Genomic DNA, 19,641 nt, shown 5'->3' with positions numbered 1-19,641 from the left:
AATGCCTTACCGCTTCAATCCAAAGTATAAATAAAAGGTCCACTTAGAGTTGGATAAAATGCTTGCGGTAGGTATTATTAAACCAGTGAACGAATCTGATTGGGTGAACCCAATAGTAGTTTAGGAAAAGAAGCAGAAAGATGAAATAAAGATATGCATAGATCTCAGGAAGTTGAATGACGCTTCCATGCATGATCCTTTTCCGACTTCGTTCATCGATGAAGTGTTGGATAATGTAGGGGGACAAGAAGCTAAGTGATGCTTGCATGCATGATCCCTTTCCGACTTCGTTCACCAATGAAGTGTTGGATAATGTAAGGGGACAGGAAGCAAATTCGTTCACTAATGGGTTCTCGAGGTACCATCAGATCAAGATCGCACCAGAGGATAAAAGTAAGATGACCTTCGCAACTGAGTGGGGATGCTTTCAGTACACTGTAATACCTTTTGGATTGAAGAACGCGCCGGCGATCTTTTCGCGCGTAGTCATCACGACGTTTAAGGACTTCATTCACAAGTTTTTGGAGGTATACTTTGATGATTGGACGATGTTTGGGCTAGTGAAACGCCATGTAGCCAACCTACGCTTGATGATGGATACATGCTGAAGGTATCAAATCGTGATCAATTTGAAGAAATGTTTTATCTGTTTTCCTTTCGGAATCTTGCTGGGCCATGTGGTGTGCAGACAAGGATTAATGGTGTACCCAGCTAAGAAAGAAGTTATAATTAATTTGGAAGTGCCAAAAAGTGTGAAACAACTACGTACAACATTGGGGCATACGAGATACTATAGAAACCTCATCAAGAAATATGCCCAAATTACTGCATCGATGGAGAAGCTGCTAAAGAAGGATGCCACATTCTGTTGGAATGAAGAATGTCAGCGAAGCTTATATGTGTTAAAGGAAAAGATGGTCACCGCGCCAATCTTAGTCTTCTCGGATTGGAAGAAGGAATTTCATGTGCATGTGGATGCATCATGTATTGCGCTCGGAGCATTACTGAAACAGGCCAGTGAGGGAGAGTTGGATCACCCTATAGCGTTTGCAAGTAGGAAGTTGTCTAAGGCTGAGAAGAATTATTCAACGATAGAGCGCAAAGGCTTGGCTATGGTGTACACGCTCCAGAAGTTCAGACACTACTTGCTAGGCAGACACTTTAAGATGTATACAAACCATTATGCATTGAAGTACTTGGTTAAGAAGCCTGTGTTGGGGGGAAGATATGCAGATGGTTGCTGCTATTTCAAGAATATGATTTCGAAGTCATTGTGAAGCCAGGATGATTGAATGTAGGACCAGATCATCTGTCGCGCATTGAAACAAGAGAGGAGCCTACTAATTTGGAGGAAGGACTACCTGATGCGTAGCTCTTTGCGGTGCACGTAGCTGACAATCACTTTGCAGATATCATACACTTCCCGACGACAGGGACAACTCCGGAAGGGTATACTAGTCAACAAAAGAAGGAGCTAGTGGTGTGTTCAACAGAGTTTTCTGTCATTGCAGGACATTTATATAAAATGGGCTTGGATGAAATTCTGCAATGTTATGTACCTGAGTTTGAGTGGAACAACATCCTCGCTCAAGCTCATGGAGGAGTTGCATGAGGACATTATGCAGGAAAAGCAACATCGCAGAAGATTTTACACGCTAGGTTGTGGTGGTCGACACTGCAGAAGGATTCCAAGGCTTACTACAAGGCATACGATGCATGTCAGACGATGGGCAGGCAATCGCGAAGGGATGAGCAGCCTCTGAATCCGCAAGTGTCGTTACAACCATTCGAGAAATGGGCCATTGTTTTTGTAGGCCCGATTCAGCCTCCAAGAAACAAGATGAGTGCGCAGTATATCATCACCGCGACGGAGTATTTGACCTGATGGGCGGAGGCGCAACTCGTGAAGGACTGTACAGGGGCAACAACAACAAAGTTCCTCTTTGAATATGTGCTGACTAGGTTTGGTTGCCCGAGGATTTTGATGAGCGATCGTGGTACACATTTCCTTAATGAAACGATCAGCGTGCTGACGGAGGAATTCCAAGTTTATCATCAAAAGAACATGCCATATCACCCGCAGGATAATGGGACGGTTGAAGCATTTAATAAGATATTGGAGAATGCGCTGATGAAGGTTTGCAATACACAAAGGAATTATTGGTATGTGTGTGTATCCACAGTGCTATCGGCTTACAGAACTACTTGCAAGAAACTCACTGAAGAGACACCCTTCAGGCTAGGTTATGGCGTAGACGTTGTGATGTCAATGGAGTATATTGTACCTAGTCTAAGCATAGCGGCGTTTACAGGAATGGTGGATCATGGAGCCCTGGAAGAGAGGCTCACGCAACTGAAAGAGCTTGAAGAAGATCATATTTTGGATGGATTCCATCAGCAAGTTCAGAAGGAGCGCGAAAATTCGTGGCACGATCAGCACATCAAATTGTGCACCTTCAAGGTAAATGATTCGGTTTTATTATATGATAGCAAGTTTGATAAATTTCCAGGAAAATTCCAAATGCATTGGCTAGGTCCATATGTCATCAAAGAGATTACCGATGGTGGAGCAATTCAATTGATGAAATTGAATGGAGATCCATTTCCCTGAAAGGTAAATGGCAGTTGATTGAAGCCATACACTAGGGATCTGGCTAGATGACTATATGATGGAAGCACAGTCTTAGCGCTCCAGGCAGCTGAAAGGAGGCACAAGACTATAAACTATAATGTCTGGGCTGTAGGGCTGCGCAAGTGGGGGACTACGCGGGATGGAAGAATGTCACAGCATCAACAGAAGCGCGAAGGGAGCCGTGCTATAGGAGGAGAGACGACACAGAACAGCCAGAAAGTGACCGTTACAGTCACTGTTCATGATTTGACAGTGAGAAAACGGATAGGAGGGGTGGGGGGGCGACATTTAAGGAAGAATTTAAATGCGAGATCTTTGAAAATCTGTCGCCAATCTAGCATTTATGAATGGATTTTGAGGGGAATGGTCGGATTTGACTTCGAATTTGCCTATAAATTACAGATGGCCACCCTACGAAAAACACTTTGCATTCTTAAAGTTGGGGTGTCTAGTTATCGGTTGCGCATGAACCCTGCTAGTTTTGAGGCTTTGGTGGCCAGTTCAATGTTTGACAGGTTGCCTAAGGAAATCGAGGATCTCCTTAATAGCCTGATGTCGGCGCCCGTGGAAACTGCAAGTGCTTGAGTGATCCAAGATCTTTTGCTTATAGATGTGTTAAAGAATTACATGTGTAAATTGTAGCTTAACATAGAAAACTTAATGTGCACATGAGAGAAGAGGAGAAACACATAACACATGAAAGAAGACAACAAAACTTGATAACAGAGTTCGTCTGACTTGGACTACGTCTCCGGGCCCTGCTTGATCAATGGGGAGGTCTTCATTCATTAAGTGGCATGAGAAAGAAGAGTACAAGCATCAGTTACAAAAAAAAGGAGTTTTATACCTCCATACTGAAAAGTGGCCGAAAGATGTAGAACCCTGATGGAGAAACGGACAGTGCCATTGCATTCATGGCATCAAGAAATGCTGAAACCATATAAAATTTGTCAAAATCTGACAAAGTGAAATTTCGGCCCTCCTGCAAAATTCTGCCTTGAACTACGTGCACTTCCTCCTCCCCCTGGGCGCACTGACAAACTGTGTTTAAATAAAAATTGGCCAGCAGATTTTCCCAAGTTGGCGGTTGGCTGAGTTGGTTAAGGATCTCGGTTAATAGGGAGGAGTTCGGGCGGTCAAACCCCGTCTCCTCCTTTTTACATAACAAATTTATTTATAAATTAAAAAATTGCTTGGGTTGGGCCCGCCTTGGGCGGCCCGCCCACCATACCTCCGCTAGCTCCATACATTAAGTGGCTAGTGTTTGAGTGTCTCGGGGTCGGGTCTGTGCCCCAAGGTTCAGCCCACCCAACTCCGTTACATTTAAATAATGGTTATGGGTTGTGGGGTGTCAAGGTCATGGCCGCCCACCCCGTTTGATGATGTTGGTTCCGGGGAAGGGGCCAAGGGTTGTGGCCTGCCCCTCCACCTATATACATATTGTTTCATAGTGCAGGTTGGGGTGCTAGGGTTGATGGCCCACAACCTCTTTTTTTATATATTTTTTTTTTATTTTTTTTTTAAACAAACTGTGAAAATTTTGAAAATTTGGTTTTGGACCGAAGGAGTCATTTTAATGAGGCAACAATTTTGCCCAGATTTTGGCCAGAGTTGGCCGGATTCTGTCCGCTGTAAAAAGTCTAAATTGTGCCTTCATTAATCTTGCCCAGTCCTCAAAAAGTCAACCCAACTTTTACTATCTCTATCGCCTTCATTCGGACCCGGATTGGAGTGTCGTTCACACTGTTGGAATCAGGGCGACGAGCACTTCGATCTGATGTCAAGTTCATCATCTTTGGAATCAGGGCGACGAGCACTTCGATCTGATGTCAAGTTCATCATCTTTCTGCCACTTTGAATTTTGAGCCTTTTCCATGCCACTGGTGTATGGAGACCCCCCTGGATCAATCCTCCCCACTGAGGAACTTTTGGACCCAAAAAGCATTTACACTTAGCACACTGTTTGTGTCCTTTCAACCCACACTTTCGATCACCTGCACACAAAACTAGTACATTTTTTTTTTGCAATCATGCACACCACACATGACTTAACAACCCTTTCTTGCCAAGAGTTTATAGTACACACTCCTTGGCCAAGGATTACATAAAAAGTAATCAATACCTCAACTACTAGTAAAGAAAGGCCAAAATATCATCGTTGCGGTTTAAGTGATAGAAAACACACCATCACTTTTACATTTACTTGCAACGTATGATTTACAATGGTGGCCATAACAAGCTACTACCTTAGAAAAACCAACTTAACAAAGTAGACCACCGTGAATGGGGTGGTTTCATTTGTTGAACATGTTCACCTTTCGGCTTCTCCAGCGATGTTTCCAGAGCATGGAGCATCAGACATGCAGTTTGTTGGTGTCCCTCTTTGTTGCAATGGCCACAACGATTCTTTTTCCTCCAAACTTTCAAGGTTTCCTTGGGGCGCTTTCCCCTAGTGTTCCTTCGATAAGTGTTTATGGGACCCCCACTATCGCTAAACTATGATGAGGTAATTTCATCGTCTGTCGTTGGCTGGTTACTAGCTATATTGGAGCTTTCTCCCATTTCCTTTCTGGTGTATCCAAGCCCTGCACAACGCGGTAATTCCTCGACTTCGATGGGGTTTACGATGCCTTGGCCTTTGATGTTGAGGCCCTTTCCCTAATACCCCATATTCTTCAATAGTGTGGATCCAATCCTTGTAGTATGTTTTTCAAAAGCAGCGAATTCATCATCATGAAAATCATATGAAATCGAGGAATCGCATTTTACCTCCGGATAACAATGCTGCAGCTTTTCCAAGGCCTCATCCTTGGCTTGCAACTAGCGTAGTAATATTTGTTTTTCTTCCCTTGCCTCCTGTAGAAGCCTCCTTAGCTCAGCATTCTCTGCTTGGATGCGATGGTGGATCTCCTCAAGTTCTTGGAGTCCTGCTGCAGGGAGTGCCCTTTTCATTATGTCTATTGAAATCCTTGATTTATGGCCAGAATCAGACCCCAAATCTATGGGTCCTCCTTCCGTGATCCCAAGGGTTGCAAACCGTGTTTCATCGCCGGAATCGGACCCCAAGTCAATGGGCCTACCTCATGCAAATCCTATAGCTACGACCTTCTCATCTTCCTCTAACTCAGAATCTTGGTTTTGTTGCACAGTGGTGACGACCTTCTGCTTCCCCTTTCTGTCATTCCTTTCAGGTCTCAGCTTAGGGTGCAACTTCCAGCAATTTTCTTCATCAGGGCCCTCTTTCTCACAATGTGTACAAGGGACTTTGCTCCCCTTCTCTTGGATGTTGCGGATCTCTTTGGGTGGTCATCCCATTTAGGTGTTCCCTTGTTTTCCATATCAATCGCCTTTACACTAGCCGAGTCAATGGTAGTAGGTTCAAACAATAATAATGAATGTCTAATGTAACTATGTAATGATCCAATAAACTTAGTTACTACTTCAGGTGAATCAAGTGAAATGCCCAAATTAAGTGCTTGTTTTCTAAACTCCTCGGTAAATCTTTGAACATCCTGACCTTGCCTTGCCTTAAGTATTGCCAATCCATTAAGGCTTTTTGCTTATAACCCAAGGGATAAAATTGTTCCTTTAATGTAGAAATGAAACTAAGCCATGAGGAAAGAAGATTACCCTCACTTTCACTGCTTCGCAATTTTCTCTCCCACCAAACGAGCGCGGTGCCACTCAGTTGAAGAGAGGCCAACTGAATCTTTGCTTCATCCTCTTCAATCTGCTGAATCCTGCAATAGATCTCAAACTTCCTAATCTAGTTATTAAGCTTTTCTACATTACTTTCACCGTTATACATGGGAAGATCAAATTTGACATTTAATTTAAAGAAAGGTTTCTTAGATGCACCCCTTGAATTTCTACAATGATGATGATGAGAGGAATAAGAGCTTTCACTCGTTGAAGGAGAAGGAGGGGGTTCTTCTTCACCTTTTTCATGCACTAAACCTTGTTCTTCTGCCTTTTTCCCTTCTGCTTTCTCCAGTCTTGAAAGCAACTGAACTACATTTTCTGCCATTGCATAGAAGGTTTTGCAGAAATTGAGCTCCTCTTCATGACAAGCCTCTTCATCTACCATGTTTCTCCTTCGATGTGCACGTCTCGCTTCGGAATCGAAGACTTTAGTTTCCCTTCACCTTTCAGAGCCTATTTCTTGTTAATATACAAACATGCAATTCACATCTAAAAAGACCTGCTCTGATACCACTTCATCCAAGATCTTTTTCTTATAGATGTGTTAAATAATTACATGCGTAAATTGTAGCCTAACATAGAAAACTTAATGTGCACATGAGAGAAGAGGAGAAACACATAATGAAAGAAGACAACAAAACTTGATAACAGAGTTCGTCCTACTTGGACTACGTCTCCGGGCCTTGCTCGATCAATGGGGAGGTCTTCATTCATTAAGTGGCATGAGAAAGAAGAGTACAAACATCAGTTACAAAAAAAAGGAGTTTTATATCTCCATACTGAAAAATGGCCAAAAAGTGCATAACTCTGATGGAGAAATCGATAGTGCCATTGCGTTCGTGGTGTCGAGAAATGCTGAAACCATATAAAATTTGTCAAAATTTGACAAAGTGAAATTTCGGCCCTCTTGCAAAATTCTACCTCGAACTGCGTGCACTGCGTCCTCTGCATGGGCGCACTGACAAACTGTGTTTAAATTAAAATTGGCCAGCGAATTTTCCCAAGTTGGTGGTTGGTTGAGTTGGTTAAGGATCCTGGTTAATAGGGGGGAGGCCGGGCGGTCAAACCCCGCCTCCTCCTTTTTACATAACAAATTTATTTATAAATAAATAAATTGGTTAGGTCGGGCCCGCCTTGGGCGGACCACCCACTGTACCTCCGTTAGCTCCATACATTAAGTGGCTGGTGGTTGCATATCTCGGGGTCGGGTCCGTGCCCCAAGGGCCGACCCACCCAACTCCGTTACATTTGAATAGTGGTTATGTGTTGTGGGCTAGCAGGGTCATGGCCGCCCACCCTCGTTTGATGTTGCCGGTTCCATGGGAGGGGTCGGGGGTCTTGGCCCACCCCTCCACCTATATACATATTGTTTCATGGTGCGAGTTGCGGTGGCGGCGTTGGTGGCCCACCACCCCTTTATATATATATATATATATATATATAAACAAACTGTGCAAATTTTGAAAATTCGGTTTTGGACCGTAGAAGTCATTCTAAGGAGGCAACAATTTTACCCGGAATCTGGCCGGAGTTGGCTAGATTCCATCCGACGGAAAAAGTCCAAATTGTGCCTTCATTAATCCTGCCCAGTCCTCAAAAAGTCGACCCAACTTTGACTGCCTCTATCTCCTTCATCCAGACTGGGATTGGAGTGTTGTTCGCACCATTGGAATTAGGGCAACAAGCACTTCGATCTGATTTCAAGTTCATCATCTTTCCACCACTTTGAATTTTGAGCCTCTTCCATGCCACTAGTATCTGGAGATCCACCTGGATCATTGAGGATTGATGGCCTCTGAGAGAGCTTCCCCTGAGGTCGTAAGTGTGGCGATGCCCACCGCGGTGCCAAAATCACCAAGTTCGCCTAGGCCGAAGCCTACACCAGCAGGAGAGGATTCCAAGACGAAGAAGGACAAACAGAAAGTGACACAGTGTGCGAGCCACCAAGGAAGCACCAGAAGAAAGAGAAACCCACCGCACAGGAGAAAGGCAAGATGGTCAACCTAGAATCCGACAAGGGCACTGAAGAAACCAATATGTGCACAGAGGACATAGACACTGAGAGTGTAGACCCTATCTCAAAGTTACCAGAATACATTCCTCCGCACCTGGGTAAGGTGAAGATCCCAAAGGACCCAGACAAGGAAAATTTTATGCTTAATACACCCCTGCTACCATAAAGATCGTGTATGAAGGCCCGCGCTTGGTGCGCATCCCCCACCTAAAGCTTGAAGATTGGGACTTGGCGGACACAGAGCGATTCCCCCACCTGGCTATTGATAATTTCATGCAGAGGGAATTTTATAAGGATTCAGTATCACCGCGCTGGAGCCGATGAAGTGAATTCGTGGGGTGGAGAAAGCAGGATTGTTGAACCTGCTATGGGTGACACATTACCACTGTGCACTCATAAATTTAATAGTTATCAAACAGTTGTTGTGTCTGGTGCATGACGGGTGCCTTTGGTTGGAGGAGCTAATCCCTATAACTGATATGTTGATCCATAGGATCACCTAGCTACCCCATTTAGGACTAAATCCAGCCAAGGCATTTGGCGGAAAGGTGGGCGAGCGCGACTTCGCCGAGAGAATGAAGGACAAGTTTAAGCTTGTCAAGAAGATGCGTGGATATTCAATTTGAAGCATAACCGACCCCACGGTGAAGGTAGGCACCCAGATATTGACTGGGAAAGTAATGCGGAAGTGTCGTGCAGATGAGGTGCCGGCACCAGTAGTTTCATTTGCGGCCCAGTGTGCGGAGAGCGTACAATTCAATTGGGCACACTACCTCTGCTATGAGTTCCTCGCGAACTGCAGAGAAGCACAGGATCACAGCAAGATGTTCCACTACTCTTGGCTATTGTTATCAATTGTGTTGGTTGTGTGGTAGTTTCCGGAGGACAGTCAATTTCCTCCAATCGCGATAGATTTTCCAGAAGCAACGAAGTTTGCTTTGCTATGGGCCACGAAGGAAGTTGAGCGAGTCCGCAAGAGCAAGGTATTCTAGGTTTTGATGGAGATGAGCATCAACATGGCCATCAACCGCAACCCAATATTGTCACCAACTGTCTTTGAGCAGTTGTCGAGATACACGGAGTTCAAAGTGGACCTCCACTGTATCTCCATCTCGGTGTGGAAAGACCCAGAATAGAAATGGTATGATCTCCCATACCTTGCGACGGATGATGCAATAACAGCAGTCCTCGATCGTTGGCCAGCGGAGTTCCGCACAGCATCAAATTTATCAACCAGGACTAGTAAGTCCACATGAAAGCAAACTGAGGAGGCCCAGTGAAAAATGCAACAGTTGGCAAAAAATTTGAAAAAGGAGACTGAGGAAAAAGCAAGAGCAGAAGCGGAGCGTGCTGCGAAGGAACAGAAGGAAGAGCGCGACTCTGGCAGAAGTCAGAAGTCTCATTCACCACAAACAGAGGAAGAGGAGCAATTTGAATAGGGTGGTGGAGACCAGGAGAGCACCCTCTTCCAGGTGAAGTGGAAACAGGGGTAGAAGAAAGAAGGGACGCGGAAGAAGACCAAGGCTACTAAGTCATCGCTCAACCCGATCACCTTAACAGAAGGTGACTTAGACGACATTGGGGATAAGGTCAGCGACGCGACAGAGGAACTGCTATAGCAATTCGAGCAGAAGCAGAAGCAAGCCTTGGTGGCTATTCAAACGGGTCGGTGCAAGCTACAGATCCAAACTACTCAGCTGCAGGCCAGTGTAGGGCAGGGCAGTGCGATGTTGACTAGTTTGGCATTGGGGACCACTAGAGCAGTGAAGATCGTTCGCTCCTTGGATCATCGGGTCGTCGTGCTACCTGATGGAGCCCTAAGCGCGGACACAGACACTCACAGAGCTTCTTTAAAGAACATTGGTCTCAACTTTGCCACGCTCCCAAATGAATTCCTTCACACGTTGCAATCAGATATGATTGCGGAATTGAGGGCTCGAGAGCAGCGCACGCTGAGTGTGATCAATGTGCAGAAGGTTAACAATGAACAATTGTTCGTTGAGAAAACATCGGCGATAGAAACTTGGAAGAAGGTACAGGAGAATAATGAGCACACAGCAGCGGTGGTAGCAGAGGCGTCCAAAACCGTTCCGGAACTAGACATCCCCGAAGAGGCGCCTATGGAGGCCAAGATTCTAAAGTTGGTTGCAGGTGTATGCGATGCTCGAACTGACATGGACAAGGTTCAGTTTGAGTTGAACCTCAAAATTACAGAGCGTGAGTTAAGAGCAAAACCTTCAACTCCACCAAATGTCGGAGAACGACGCAAGGCAGTTGTCAAGAATGCAGTTGTTGCAGTAGATACTGCGTGGCAGATTGCACTGTGCTCTTCGAGCAATCGTTGGAGGTACTTACCAGTCTGCAGGAAGATCCCAACCTGTAGAGGTTAGCAACCGAGGCGAGGGAATTGCAGCAGCAGTATGATGAAGCAAGAGCGGAGACGCGTACCATCACTATCACGCAAATATTTGCAAAGCTTCAGAAAGCAAAGGAATTGAAAGAACATGCAGATGCAACACAGCAAAGAGAGGTAGTACTCAAGGCTAGATTGGGGCCTTGACTGGATGAGGCTTATGTGCTCACCGCCACCATTGAGGAAAATTTGACTAGCCTGCAGATAACACAACAGAAGATCCAGGCAGATAGCATAAGACCAGCAATGGAGCAGCTGGTAGAGCAGGTTTAGCAGGCAGCGACGCAGTGTACCATTGAAGTTGCAATGGTATAAGTGGAGTTGAGAGGTCTTCGTAGCAAGATCTCCATGCCAGCAGAGTGACTCGGGGACGAGTCACCATATTTGTGTTGGGGGCCTGTTCAGATAGGGTCCCCTAGGGTCGATTTTGGGGCAAAAAGCCCAAGTTTTTGTATGTAAAGTGTAAAGTCTCCGCATTTTGTGGTCGCGGAGCACAAAGATGTAAAGTGTCATAAAGGGTTTCCGCCCTTCTGTTATGTAAGTTGTGTCAGCTTTAGAAGACCTACCGATGGTCTACAGACCATGGGATTGTATAAAAAGGAGAGCCTTAGAAGAATATAAGGTAGAGTTCATAGTGGATAATGAATGTAATGGGTCATTAGCGAAAAGAGCGAAAAGTCTTAGAGTAGAAAAGAGGCTCTGCAGTTGTGTACGTAGAAGCCTAGGGTAGAAGTCCGTAGCTGAGTGCGCAGACCCCTGCAGCTGTGTACGTAGAAGCCTAGGGTAGAAGCCCGTAGCTGAGTGCGCGGACCCCTGCAGCTGAGTGTGTAGAGTAGTTAGAGTCTTTAAGAAGATCTGAAGTATTAATAGAGAAGATTATTCTGGAATTATCTGTGTTTTGATCTATTTACTTATGTTATGAATGAATGCGATTATGTTATGCTGAATAATGGGTTTATGATTTAATGTTATATTGATACGCAAATTTATATGTTTACATTGTTATCTATCCGCAATTAATAATATATGTTTACGCGAAGAATATCTTAATGCATGTTGAAGTTATCAGATACTTAAGCCGATCTGGGTAATTACAAAAGTAAGAGTAGTTACAGAAGCACGTAAGTAGATAAATCACCTACGTAGGGTCAATCGTAGACCTTAGCGAAGGTCTAGAAACCGAATAAGAGAGGTATATCGATAAGCCCTGAAAGGCTTATCGATCTACGCGAAGGCAAAGTCAAGGCACAAAACGACATCACTACCATCTCTGGGTGCAGAAACTTGGTTCCAGTATCCCCCCATACTGCTTCAGGTGAGACTTCAGTCCGCGCTCCACGGATTGATGCCGAAGGGGCCAGTAGTGTAGGGATATGTTTGGCTAAATTAACGTTGAACCTGGGTCAGAGCCCACTAATCCAACAATGCAGCAGAAAAACACTTCATTTCATTAATAGAAAAATATTGAACTATGCTTACACACAGAATGGAAATAAGATAGCTCGGGCGATAGTAGCATATCTTTGTAAAGAGATGTGGTGGTTTCATGCCTTTGAACTGAGTTACAAAGAGGCTCGATGGCCTTTTTATTATTGAACAATAAGAGAAAACACTAAACAACCAAAACCCTAACCCGAGGATATGTAACACCAAGAGTATATGGGCCTCGTTGGGATTAGATGGGTAGCCAACTTCCCGGGGTTGTAACTTGGTCATATTATCTACGTCTGATGCGTATGATACCTCGTTGGAAATATCTTTCCAATGACTATAGCTACTGATGAAATTTCTTTAGAAATAATTGAGAAATTTTGCCCAAAAAACGTCGGTTAGGGCCTCATAACGGCTCCAGAAGTTCAAGACCCGAAAAACTGCCAAAAATAGTAAACTCTGCTACAATTAAGGAAAATGAAAAACTGAAAGAGGCAGTGGTGGGGATCCAAGTGGAATAGGCGAGTGGCCACCAACATCCACCTGATCATTCCTCCCACCTTAGGAAGCAATGGTCCCCATTGCATTCAGTTCTTCCATGAGATGGGGAAACTTCTACTGAACTTGGTCCTTACTAAGTTTTTTTTGCAATCTCTGACATGTCCAACAATGGTGGGAAGCATGGTCAAAGGTGGTCCACATTGAACACTAGGTGCAAGCCAAGGAATGGGGGAATGTTTTTCTCCAAAATATTGTTTCCCACATCCTTAGTAATGGTGTAAGGACCATATCGAAGTGGTATGAGCTTCTGATGGGCTCTTGTAAGGCGTTCTTTCTGTAAATGAAACCAGACTTTGTCGCCCACCTGAAACTTGTGTGGCACCCGATGTTGATCATGTCGTTGCTTGTACTTGGAATTTTACACAATAGAGCGGCGATATATCGGCCCGTTGGGTAGAGGTGCTCCGGGAATCAAATCGAACGAATGTTTGACCTGACAGTGCAATGGTACCCCTGTGGGTGAGAAGATGTCCCTGTATTCTTTCATGACCGTATCCACCTACTTTTTTTGTGTGGAGGAAACCTTCTCGGGGCCCATGGATGTGGCTATGATCTTCCCCTTACTTTGAAAGCCAACCAAAAAAAAAAAACCTTACAAATAATCACAGAGCGAGGTCTAGACTCATATACAGCATGTCGCTTCCATAATTATGGTTGTCCTAATAATACATCACAAACGTCGAGAGGAGCAACATCACACAATACCTCATCTATGAAGGGCTTAATGTTGTATGGAAGGCGGCACTATTAGCTGACTCAGAGATCTCGTCCTTAGTGAAGCCACCCAATGCTATACCGTTGCGGGTATGGTATGGTTAGTAGGTTAAGCCGCTTCATGACCTCTATTGAAATGAGGTTATTTTGGCTGCCATTGTCGACAATGAATTATAGCGGCGAACCCTTCACCCACATTTTTGAGTGGAAAATACGCTCCCACTCCTCTGGATCTTTGGGCTCATTCTTTTGGATCTTGGCGGTGGAAACGACGCTAGGCTCTGCACCAATAATATGTTTCCCTTTGTCATTCCTCTTGTCGAGTTCTGACTCAGATTCAGAACATGCATCTGATTGTGAAGCCTTCAACTCGGCCACTAGTAACTGCTTGGCCCGACACTCACTTGTGTTGTCAGTGCGGCTCTTATGGATCTCACACCACTTTCATGTGTCCTTCTTTGACTTCATTTAAGGCTTCAAAACGGCTCCGGAAGTTCAGGACCCAAAAAACTTCCAAAAATAGTAAGCTCTGCTACAATTAAGGAAATTGACAAACCGAAAGAAGTAGTGGTGGGGGTCCAAGTGGAATAAGCGGGTGGCTACCAACATCCACCTAGATCATTCCTCCCCCCTCAAGAAGAAATGGTTCCCATTACGTTGAGTTCCTCCATGAAATGGGGAAACTTTTGTTGAACTTGGTCCCTATTGAGTTGTTCTGCAATCTCTGACGTGTCTAGTAATGGTGGGAAGCATGGTTGAAAGTGGTCCACATTGAAAACTGGGTGCAAGCCAAGGAATGGGGGAATGTTTTGCTCCAAAATATTGTTTCCCACATCCTTGGTAATGGTGTAAGGTAAGGCCCATATCTGAGTGGTCTGAGCTTCCGATGAGCTCTTGTAAGGTGTTCTTTCTACAAATGCAACTAGACTTTGTCACCCACCTGAAACTTATGTGGCCCCTGATGTTGATCATGTCGCTGCTTGTACTTGAAATTTTCCACAATGGAGCGGCGATATATCGTTCTGTTGGGTAGAGGTGCTCCGGAAGTCAGATCGAATGAATGCTTGAACTGACAGTGCAACGGTACCCCTGTAGGTGAGGAGAAGATGTCCCTGTATTCTTTCATGACCATATCCACCTGCTTCTACTGTGTAGAGAAACCCATACCGGGGGCCATGGATGTTGCTACGATCTTCCCCTTACTTCAAGAGGGAGGGAAAAAATAAATAAATAAAATAAAATAAAAAAATCAATCCTAGTCTTGGAGATGATCTTACTGCATTTCTTGGCAGAGATCAAAGAGGTAGCAGTAGGTGGGGCTACCTCCGGTATCCTGTATAACGTATTACCCAAATAAATAATCACAGAGCGAGGTATAGACTCATATATAGCATGTCTCTTCCACAAATATGGTTGTCCTAATAATACATCACAAACGTTGAGAGGAGCAACATCACACAATACCTCATATGTGTAGGGCTTTATGCTGTAGGGAAGGTGGAACCACTGGTTGACTCGGAGATCCCATCCTTGGTGAAGCCACCCGATGTTGTACAGTGGCGGGTGTGGTATGGTCAGTGGGACTAGCCGCTTCATGACCTATGCTGAAATGAGGTTCTTTTTGCTGCCACTGTCGACAATGAATTGCAGCGACAAACCCTTCACCCGCATTTGTGAGTGGAAAAGACGCTCCCCCTCCTCTAGATCTTTGCGCTCATTCTTCTGGATCTTGGCAGTGCAAACAGTGACGCTGGGCTCCGCATCAAAAATCTCCTTACCTTTGTCATTCCTCTTGTTGGGTTCTGACTCAGGCTCGAAACATGCATCTAATTCTGAAGCTCTCAACTCAACCACCAGCGACTTCTTGGCCCGACACTCACTTGTGTTGTGAGTGGGGCTCCTGTGTCCTTTGACTTTGTGGTGGTGTTATTTTCTTGCAGCTTCGATGGGTTGTCTTGGGTCACCCTTCCTTGGCTTTGTCCTTTTTTCTTCGGATTTGCAGATCCAAAGTCTCGCTTGTTTTGTTTAAACTTCTGCTCGATCTTGACAGCGTATCTGTAAGTCGTGCCAATTGACGAGATGTCCAAAAACTCCATCTTGCCCTGGATGTACCTATGTAGGCAACCGTGATATTTGAGTATCAAATGTCGCTCAAAATCCTTGATACACAACTTTGTGCGAAGGGTATGAAAAATATTGGTAAAATCCATCACGTCTTGGTCCCTTCCCTATCGCAGCATGGTCCACTTTATGTATTTATCCTCATAGCTTCCGACATGGTAGTACTACTCCTTGATAGCATCCTGAAATGAATTCCAAGTGGGTGTAACTGAAAACAGTGAGTTTGTACTTTCATCCTTCTGCTGGTAGTAGATTTCCCACCAGTCCTTGACATGGGAGCGGCTTTGAGAAGTGCAAAAGTGATCTTTTCCCTGTTGGAAAAATCATGAACAGAAAAATATCATTCTAGCTGATTTAACCATTTATCTACAGCATTCGCATCTATCTAGCCCTTAAATATGGGAATGTCAAAGTTAACTTGTACCTTAAAAGGTGTGGCGCTTCCAAAGTAGTTGTTGGAAGTAGATGTGTCGCCCCTGGGTCGAAGGATCTGGGCAAAGTTTTCCATCATCGCATTCCTTTGTCACTCGAGGGCTTCTTTGAGCAATATTTTGATAGGATCTCCTATCCCCTCGTCTTTCTTTTCATCTGCTATGGGAGGTCATCGGGATTTGCGAGGTTGGTCTTGCAAAGGTTCGACCAATTCAAGCCCAAACTCCTTATATCCTGACCTCGTTGGGGACATGCAAAGAAAAACAAATAAAAAGCAGAACGCTCTTATACCACTAATTCAGATGTAAATAGGAACACAGCAACTTACAAATATAATCATAAACACAGAGATGCAGCAGAAAAACATTTCATTTCATTAATAGAAAAATATTGAACTATGCTTACAAACAGAATGGAAATAAGATAGCTCGGACGATGGTAGCTTATCTCTGTGAAGAGATGTGGCAACTACATGTCGTTGAACTGAATTACAATGAGGCTCAAAGGCCTTTTTATTATTGAACAATAAGAGAAAACCCTAAACAACCAAAACCCTAACCCGAAAAGATGTAACACCAAGAGTATATGGGCCCCATTGGGGTTAGTTGGGCAGCCAACTTCCTAGGGTCGTAACTTGGCCATATTATCTCCGTTTGATGCATATGATTCCTCTGTTGAAAGATCTCTCCGAGGACTACGAATGAAACATAATCGCCATAGCAATCGTTGAGAACTTTTGCTAAAAAAACATTGTTTAAGGCCTCAAAACGACTTCAGAAGTCATTAGGGGATTTTTTAGGTCTAAAATGGGCCTCCTAAGGAAATTATAAAATAATAGTGGAAATAATAATATAAGATTAGATTACATCATCAAATTTTAGAGAAAAAAAGAAAAACTATTTTTTCAACTCGTATTTTCAACTTATCTCCGTATGGGTTTACTCGAATTTCGAGTGAAAACATCCATTGGATGCATAATTTGATTCTTCATCCAAGATCATGTTTTTTCATGTATTTCTCATTTTTCGTGTAGCAGGGTCCATCGAAAATATGCAACATAGATACTCTTTGGATGAGGAATTAGAGTTTACATCCAATGAGTACTCTCGCTCAAAATTTGAGTAAAACCTTAAGGAGATAAGTTGAAAATACGAGTTAAAAAAAAAAACAGTTTTATTATTTTACTATTTTTTAATCTTTTTAATTTTTTACTCCAAATGGTGAATCAACTCCCATGGTTGACATCATCATCTTGAATCCTATTGGTTCTTATAAATTTTATTTTGGTTGTACCATTTTAGACCTCAAAAATCCCCTAATGCCAGGACCCAAAAAACTGCCAAAAATAGTAAACTATGCTACAATTAAGGAAACTAAAAAACTAAAAGAGGCAGTGGTGGGTTTCCAAGTGGAATAGACAAGTGGCCACCAACATCCACCTAAATCAGTTGTCTAAGATTTTAAACCATTAGTAGGAAGCTATAAGAGAACAGGCCTGCAACTTGAAGCACCACCAACCATTAGAAAGGGCCTTTGAGAGATGGAGGTATTCATCCCATAGAGGAAAAATCACAACTAAAGACTTCAATACCAGCTAACTATGGAAATGGTTCCTTAAACAAAATGCACCAAAATTCCATACCCAGATATCATAAAGTACCTCGTCATCAATATAAATTCAACCCAAAAAATTACATGGGGAGTTAATAGGACCTTTCCCCCAACCAACCTTCACCTAAAGCATTGGAAGGTTTAGACGACAGGGAACTGCAGCATAGGGATATTGTCATTAGTTTTTCGCCTCCTTAATACCTATTACCTTTCAAGCCCTTCTTAGAAGAGTGTGGAAAACTGAAATCTCAAAAAATCTACAATCTTAGTGCTCAGCAACTGCAATCCTTGACTAATTCAACATCTCCAAATCTACCCTGATGATTGAAATGACGATTTGAGGATTAAAATGGTGATTTTGGTGATTCATGGTCTACCAGATTCCAAATGGATAGGGAGAGATTTGAGTTCCCCTTATCCAACATGTCCTGGAAGTACCCAATCCATAAAGAGAAGACCTTCCAAAACCTTATTGGCTAGAACACCCCAGCCAACAAAGAGTTAGTAAAGTGATGGGATCTATAAATGTGCCACAAATAATTTCAAAGAATACAATGAGACACAAACCAAGAAAAGCACTTCTTGAATCCAGTCCACATAAACGACTAAAACGACCATTATTTAACTATTTGTTAAATTAAACCATCAATTTGTAAACAACTAAAATGGTCATGACTTAAATACTACTTACATCCAAACCATCAACCCATTAACAACTAAAACAACCATTATTTAATTACTTATTAAATACAAACTATTAATCCATTAATAGTTAAAACAACCAATCTTTGTAGAAAAATATTGGCAGAAGTAGAGAAGAGACATAAGGAGCATGAAAACTCACCAATAATGTCCCAACACAAAATGTGCCCAAAACATGGTTCCTGAGCAACCCAATAAATAGGTCAAAACACCCAATTGTTAAAATAAGTAGCTGCAACCACCAGCCCAAACACAACAGTTACATCCCTCACAACATAGCTCATAGAACTCCAACGATCTTTCGCCCAGCAATGCTTCAAAATGGACGCTTCATTTTTTTCCAAGGTGAACGAAGGAGGTGCACTTGGATCGAAGCCTGCTTCACCATTCCCATTATTTCAAACTAAAGTAGGACTTACAAGCGCTATAACACTAGTCTCCCCTCCTAATCTCGGTCCTTTGCACAAGGGACTGTAAGGGAAAGCACCAACACCATTATATTTAAGAAAATATCTCCCCATAGACAATGAGGGCAAGGAGCTCAACCCACGATAGAAAGAACAATTGCTTGAGGAACCATGGGCTTGTGTTTTAAACCCATTTTAAGAGAAGGTACCATTTTCAAAACATAATAATCAAATAAAAATAAAAATTCCATTATTGCAATGAATACTCAATTGTTGTCTACCTATGGATCAATTGGGTTCTCTTTTTTCAGATAAAATATGGTAGCCAGATCAAAATCAAAGCAAAACACATAGGCAATAAATTGGCATCAAACTGCAACTTTTCAATTCACTGTGAGTGATACCAGATGTAGAGAATCAGTCGAATTTAACATGAATTGAAAGTTGAGCACAATTTTATATAAAGGGCAAGATACATATTGGATGAGGGGGTGTACAGTTTGAATGAGATGATTCAAAGTTTCCACTTCAAATCATCTCAGTCATACATTATATGCTTTCCTCTTTGAATGTCCCCTCTCTGACTTCAATTTGCACTTTCACATATGTTTTCTTGACCAGGTTCTATATGTCCAGAACAGAGTCATAGCATCTGCAATATTTTACAAAAATACGGTCCTAGAAGCCCTCAATTGGCATAAAATAACCACATATTAAACCCTGGAATCTGTTTTGAACCCTATTTGGATGTCCTGAACAGGGAAAGGTAACATAACCATGCAATAATTTTTAATTTAAAATAATTAAAATATATTAAATGGTTGAAATAAAATAATAATTTTAAGACGAAATGCTCATGATCCAAGTAGGCTATCATAAAAATTATGCATGATAAAAAAAA

The 19,641-nt window shown here is 43.0% G+C and overlaps 1 pseudogene; it reads right to left on the bottom strand.

Annotated features, from left to right (window-relative positions):
* Nucleotides 1-18,991, bottom strand: part of LOC149182436 (omega-3 fatty acid desaturase, chloroplastic-like) — a 39,414-nt pseudogene extending 20,423 nt beyond the window's left edge.
* Nucleotides 18,992-19,641: the final 650 nt, after the last annotated feature.

Source organism: Pinus tabuliformis, chromosome 3_2, assembly GCF_031772625.1.
Source record: "Pinus tabuliformis cultivar Carrire ecotype Pingquan chromosome 3_2, CPIR1, whole genome shotgun sequence".
Classification (NCBI taxonomy): domain Eukaryota; kingdom Viridiplantae; phylum Streptophyta; class Pinopsida; order Pinales; family Pinaceae; genus Pinus; species Pinus tabuliformis.
Note: the sequence above shows the minus strand (reverse complement) of the source record. Positions and strands in the feature narration are given on the sequence as shown.